Here is a 6,447-nt window from a genome sequence, read left to right on the forward strand (position 1 = left end):
TTGTGTGTTTATACTAAGGGTGGAAAATCACATGGGAAATGGTTTTTAAAGTAAAAGCTTTATGCCAAATAACATGTATGGAGTCAGGGAGGCAAATGATTTTTAAAATGGGGAATGTAATCAGAAAGTTCAACTTTAAATATTTTATCCTTTTTTTTTTAAAGCTATTACCTGAGAATGTAGGTATTTATTATACTACAGTCATTACTGTATAAACGGTTGGTTCTTGTAGTAAAAAAAATAGTGAAATGTTCTGTGAAGTGGTCTATTCAGCCCTTTTGAATTTTTCAACAAAAACTTAAGGGCAAAGGAAAGTGAAGGTATACATGTGGGGCGACTAGGGGTGAATCCCTTATAATCTGCCACAAGCTCTAAATTACTTTGAAGCCTTGCTGAATATTAAGAATAAATGCAGATTTTAGTCTGTCCTATAATACATCTCGTTTATTTTAGTGGAGATATGTTTTAAATTGCTTATTAACAAAATTATATAACCCCTTCCCTACAATCTATAAATGAGAATGATTCTGCTAGAATGCATGCCATGTATATCCTTGGCTTTGAGACACCCTCTGCTGACTGTTAAACAATCTACAGACTACACCTAGCTTTGTTTACATAGCTTTGTAATAGATGGAGGAGGAAGAGTTCAAGTTCTGCGTGTTTTAGGAGATGCAAAGCAGAATTTTTATTTTAAGTGTTCAGTTGAGCAAGAGTTCACAGGTTTTCATGATTGAGTAATTCTTCACTGTTTAATGTTCACTTTTCATTAATTCATTTATTAATTTGACAAATATTCCAGTCTTCAGGGCTGAAAAAAGTATCTGTCTTCATGGTGTTTACCATGTGGTTTTTCCAGTGATTTCTAGTTTGATAGACACATTCTAAAAGTAGCTTGAACTTCTTGCCTTTATTTTTCATTAGCTAAAAAATGTAAAAATTCGAACCAAAAACATTTTCATTGCCTGGAAAATAAATATGCTGCATTCTGTAAGTGAGAAAATGTATGTTAATCTGTAGATCCTGTTAATTATTGCTAAGAATAGACTTGCTCATTATCAGAGTATTGTAGTTTTAAACTTCATATGTAACTATTGATAGGATTGATCGTGCCTCTGAAGGTGAAGTACTGTGTGCTTTCTGATTATGCTTTACTTTTAGCTGTTGAACAAGTTGCCTGATGCCGAGATCATTTAGTATTATGTACCAACTGAAAGTACGTGACTCATGAAAGGCTCTTGCATATAAATTGCAGCATGTATCCTCTCCACTCTGCTCGCTCCCACTGCCACTGGAGCCATCATGACAAGGAAGCTTGGGGTTTGTGAAGATAATGTGACCTGAGAGAAAGAAAGGAGGGAAATTAAGAATAGATAAGGGAGCTGATCCTGAAGCAGATTTAAGGGCAGTAGGGATGGGGCTAGGGAGGATAATATGTATCACTTCCCCTTTGAAACATGTTTCCTTTTCTGACTAATTTTTAAAAATCATTTAGAGATTTAAAGCAGATTAGAGATGGATGAGAGATCAAGAGATCATCTAGTTTTGGTCTAATGCTAATGTTTTATGTAAAAAAAGCTGAAGCCTGTGACTTCAAGTTCAGTTCAAGTCTTAAGTGACTTGCTTAAGTTAACTGGTTAATTAGTGGCTTCACATATGCATCTAGATATCAGAACCTCATTTCAGATTTTTTGTACTAGACTTATTGTTTTTCTGAGTGCTCATTGCCCATAAGAGATGATGGGATATGGCACTGAAGAGGTGGTCTAAAGCCAAGCTGTGGAAGGCATTGTATGCCATGCTGAGGACCACTCCTGGGTGTGATAGAGTTAGTGATGACATTAGATTTGAATTTAGAAACTTTGTGTAGTAAGTCCTCAGTGTCATCAATAATTCTGTGACTTTAAGCAAAATGACATATAATGAAACTAGTTTTACCATAGGCTAATTGATATAACCAAGGAGATAAGTTCCTATGACATCTCATCCACCTTATAACAAAATGATGTTCAGAATTTGAGGACCTGCTGTAATTTGGAGAATGAGTTTATGTCTGGAGTGGTGGTGAATGGTTGAAGGGACATTAGGAAGCTATTGGAATAATGTATTCAAAAAAAGATGAGACTGAATATAAACAGTGGGAGTGAAGAGAAGGGTGAACTTATTAGAGTGATATTGAGGTGGAGACAGAATTTAATGATTATTTGTATATTGGTGGTAGATGGGAGTAAAAGGAATTATGTGTTTTGATTTGCTAGGGTACAGAACAAATCACCTTACCAATTAATGGCTTACACCAATAGCTATCGTTTAGTTGCTCACTATTCTGCAATTTGGGCTTTTTTTTTTTAATTTTTATTTATTTATTTTTTTTAAACCTACAGCACCTGGTCTTCCTAGGTGGTCTCCCATCCCAGTACTAACCAGGCCCGACCCTGCTTAGCTTCCAAGATCAGATGGGATCAGGCACATTCAGGGTGGCATGGCCATAGACGGGCATGGTTTGGTGAGGACAGTTCTCTACTTCATGTGCTGTCTGATAGAGCTGGAATTTTCAGGATGACTTCTTCACCGTATGGTGCCTCAGCTGAAATTGCTGTGTCATCTAGGGGCTGGCCAGGAAACTCTCTCCTTGTGTTTTCTCCACATGGCTAGCTTTAGCTTTGTTACAGCTTGTCAGTCTCATAGTAGTCTGACTTCTCACGTGGCACCTGGCTTTTCCTCGGAGTACAAAAGTAGAATCTGAAAGCTTTCTTAATGAGTAGGTACAGAAATCCCAGAATGTTATTCCCACTCACCGCATTCTATTGGTCAGAGCAGTCACAAGCCCAGACCAGATTCAAGATGAAGGGAAATAGCCCGATCAAAGAATGATACATATTTAATTTACCACAATCTACCCTCTGGCCACAAATTATTTACATTCCTTCACAGTCAAAGTACACTCACCTACTTCCGAGATGCCCAGCAGTCTCATCCCATTATAGCATTACATTCAGACTTAAATACCAGAATTTCATTCATTAAATCATGTGTAGGTACAGATGAAGTGTGTTGGGTGCAATTTCGCAGAGACCTGTGAACTGAAAGCACAAGTTGTCTAGTTCTCCTCCTCCAACATACAATGGGAAGATAAGGACGAGCAGACACCCTGTTCAAAATAGATGTGAGGGAGTGATTTATGGAACTATATAACAGGTACTGGTCCACAGCAGTTCTGAAATCCAGCCAGTTTCTCCTGTTCTCAGGGAAGGGGATGTACCTTGATTAAGGGCCGGCTCTCACTGGAAGTGATTTTCTGCAATTCTTGCCTTCATCCTAATGTGTCATTCTTTCCAATGAGAAATGACTGGTAACTGAATAGCTTTTTCAGTCTGCTTCCTGCTCATAAAATTTTGGGGGCTCAGAGGCCTCTTTTCATTTTGGAATGTCTTGTTTCATTTTTGGTCCAACCTGGTATAGCTTCCAAAATTTTAAGGGTTTCCTGTATATCAAATTACAGTCTACTCTGTTGGATAAAAGTCACACCCTGAAATAATTTTGAGATAGATTGGTCATTCTCTGCTTTAGGCTGGGTGTCAGGTTGCTGTGGGACAATGCCTTAAGAGTCTCAGAAGCCTCTTTGCCTAGCTGAGAGAGTCTAAGAGGCAGGACCTCAGAGCTTTGAGGTTTTGAAAAAAAGTCTTACTTTCTTGCTATTTATCCTGAGGCCATTTTTACTGGCAGAGCCTTATTTTTGTCTTTGCCCAGCGACTAAAGGCTCTTTTTTAAATTCTGAGAGTCTTGCTGAGAGAGACTTTATGAGAAACAATTTTACCGTTGGACCCATAACGTCCTAGATCCTTTATATTTCTTCCAATTTCTACTTTGAAAACTGAGTAGTTTCTTCTTAGATTATCTTGCTTCTCCCATACTTTATATGAGGCAGCTAAAAGTAGCCTGTTGTACTTCTAACATTCTGACTGGAATCTCCTTAACCTTAGGTACTCTTAGATTTATGAGATACCCTTTCCACTGGGCACATTACTGCGAATGAGTTTCGCTCATTTGCCACTGCACGACTTGTGTCCTCTTTCCTCCGGCCTTCTATAGCAGTTTCCTCCCTGCCCTTCCAGCTCTTACTAACAGTCATTTTGAGGCCGCCTGCAATGCCCAGTCCCAAAGTCAATGCCACATATTTTAGGTTTCTGTTATGGCACCACCTCATTTCTAGATACTGGTTTTTATTGTTGCATTACAAACCGCCTCCAAACTTAGCGGCTTCAAATGACATTTATTTATTTAAAACTCTGCAGTTTGGGTTCTCCTTGGTGAAACAGCTTATCTCTACTCTGCTGGGACTGGAATGTCCACAGTGGCTTCTTCACTCTCATGTCTGGAGCCTCAGCTGGATGATTGGGACATCTGGAGCCTGGCTAAGCATCACTTTTTTTCTCCGTACACCTCTATGTGGCTAGCTTGGGCTTCCTCGCAGCCTGGTGGTCTCATGGCAGCCTGACTTCTTACATACCTGCTAGCTTTTTTTTTTTTTTGGAATGGGAAAGCAGAGGCAGCCAGGCCTTCTAAGTTCCTGAACTTGGAAATCTCAGCATGTTACTTCAGTTGCATTCTTTTTGTCAAATGGCCCTCACCTCTCAGTGGGAGAACTACAAAGAGTTTGAAGCTCTCAAATCCACTATATTAGGATTGTTCCTAGGTTTTTCTGGTTTAGGTAACTTTTGTAGATTATGATACTAGTCGCTTGGAGTAAGTTTTCTGGGAAAAGTCATGGTTTTCTTATGGATACATTTCAAAGAAACTGGGTCCAAATCAAAACAAAACAAAAAAAGAAAAAGTAAAAGAAAAACTGATCCTGCCAAAAGTGGAGACTGATTTATTCTACCTCTCCTTATGCTCTCCTCACAATATAGTTCTATTACTATTTTCAAGTTTCCTACCTGATAACCCGGTTTCCTATTCTATCAGCTATGGACAACATCTCTTAAAATTTCTATGACAATTCTACCACCTTTGCTTTTATCTCTTTTCTTCCACTTCTACCTTCTAGTTTCTCATATCTGCACTTTTTCTTATGTTGTTAAAATGGATATCATGACATCGTGATATGTCTATAATTAATTCCATGCTTTGTTTGAAGGTCAGTTTTTAAGTTTTATTTTTAGTAATAGAGTTTATGTTCTTGTGACTATGTAAATATTTACTGAAGAGTCAGTATACCATAATGAAGTGTCTTTTGTTTTGCAGCTTTTTTTCCTTGGAGTCTCTACGAATTTTTCTTGCTTTCTTTGCTTTAATCATATCCTTAAATTCTTCTAACATCAAGCATACTAACCAATCTTTGAAACCTATGTTTCCTAGATACTCCTCAGCAAGAGGCCTCCGATACCTGGTTTTAGTTGGGGCTGATGAAACAGCCCTCAATTTCGGATTCACTATTTCCTAGATCCCATGACTTCCATTTCTTATTTTACTCTTGTGTTTTACCCAAATAGGTCTTTAAATAACTTCTCCAAACTGCTTGGATGGGTCAATTTTATGAATCTTTCTCTTCTGAAAAAGTGTCTATACGGATCAGAATTTATTTCTAACATTGTTGGAAACAAAATCCCGAAGTACTCAGAACATTATCTCTTAATTATGCTATAAATAAATGTAACAGTGTGTGATTGTTTTTGTTATTTCCCCCCAAACTATGTTATGATGTTGCATTTGTCCACTTCATCATCGTTCATTTTTTGTTTTTAATATTCTTATTTTTGAATCATAGAAATTGCAATCAGATATTAGTTGTTGGGTTTATTTATTGATAATTAATTACACTAGATGACAAACTTGTAAAATTTATCTAAATGGAAATCATTATTATGGAGCAAATAGATAGGCTTTTAGCTAAAACTGCAAAAAAAGTTTGAAGTGTCCCCTCTTAATCTTTATTTAAGAATCTCTGTTCCCCGCCCCACTCCTCCCCCCACACACTGGTGAGATAAGGTTGATCTGTTTAAAATTCTTATTTTAGAAAGGTTTGTCCCAGCAGCCGAACTTGAGCTTTATCTTTTAAAAACACAGTCAATAAGATCTAAAAAGATTTTAGACCTCTGAGCAGTGGTGATCTTATAAGGTCAATTTTATTATCTCTTTTCTGAAACAGCTGTTGAGATATAAACTCCATTAGCAGTATTCATGCCTAGAAGGCAAATGTACTTTATTATTTTAGTGTAATGAATGGAACTGTCTGTGAGTCTGTATTGAATTTTTTCTACACCTGTGGAGGTGTGAGATTTGAAGCTTATGATTTTTAATGAAGGAAACTGGATTAAGCATTCACTCGTTACATAAATCATAAGCACGTGAAATAACCCCGTGGAAAACATTGCTTGAAAGCAGGAACTACATTAATGGCAGGTCATGAGACAGATGAGGTGCTCTGTTGGGAAGTCCAGAGCTGGT

General features: G+C 37.5%; 1 protein-coding gene and 1 non-coding gene across 3 annotated transcripts in view; one reads left to right on the forward strand and one right to left on the reverse strand.

Annotated features, from left to right (window-relative positions):
- Positions 1–6,447, forward strand: part of TBC1D4 (TBC1 domain family member 4) — a 198,046-nt gene that overhangs the window by 97,340 nt on the left and 94,259 nt on the right. The window lies entirely within an intron of this gene.
- On the reverse strand, positions 2,376–2,494 carry LOC111745436. Its single transcript, XR_002782646.1, has one exon. It is a non-coding gene; the product is annotated as a 5S ribosomal RNA (ribosomal RNA).

The sequence above is a fragment of the Pteropus vampyrus genome, unplaced genomic scaffold, assembly GCF_000151845.1.
Source record: "Pteropus vampyrus isolate Shadow unplaced genomic scaffold, Pvam_2.0 Scaffold155, whole genome shotgun sequence".
NCBI lineage: Eukaryota > Metazoa > Chordata > Mammalia > Chiroptera > Pteropodidae > Pteropus > Pteropus vampyrus.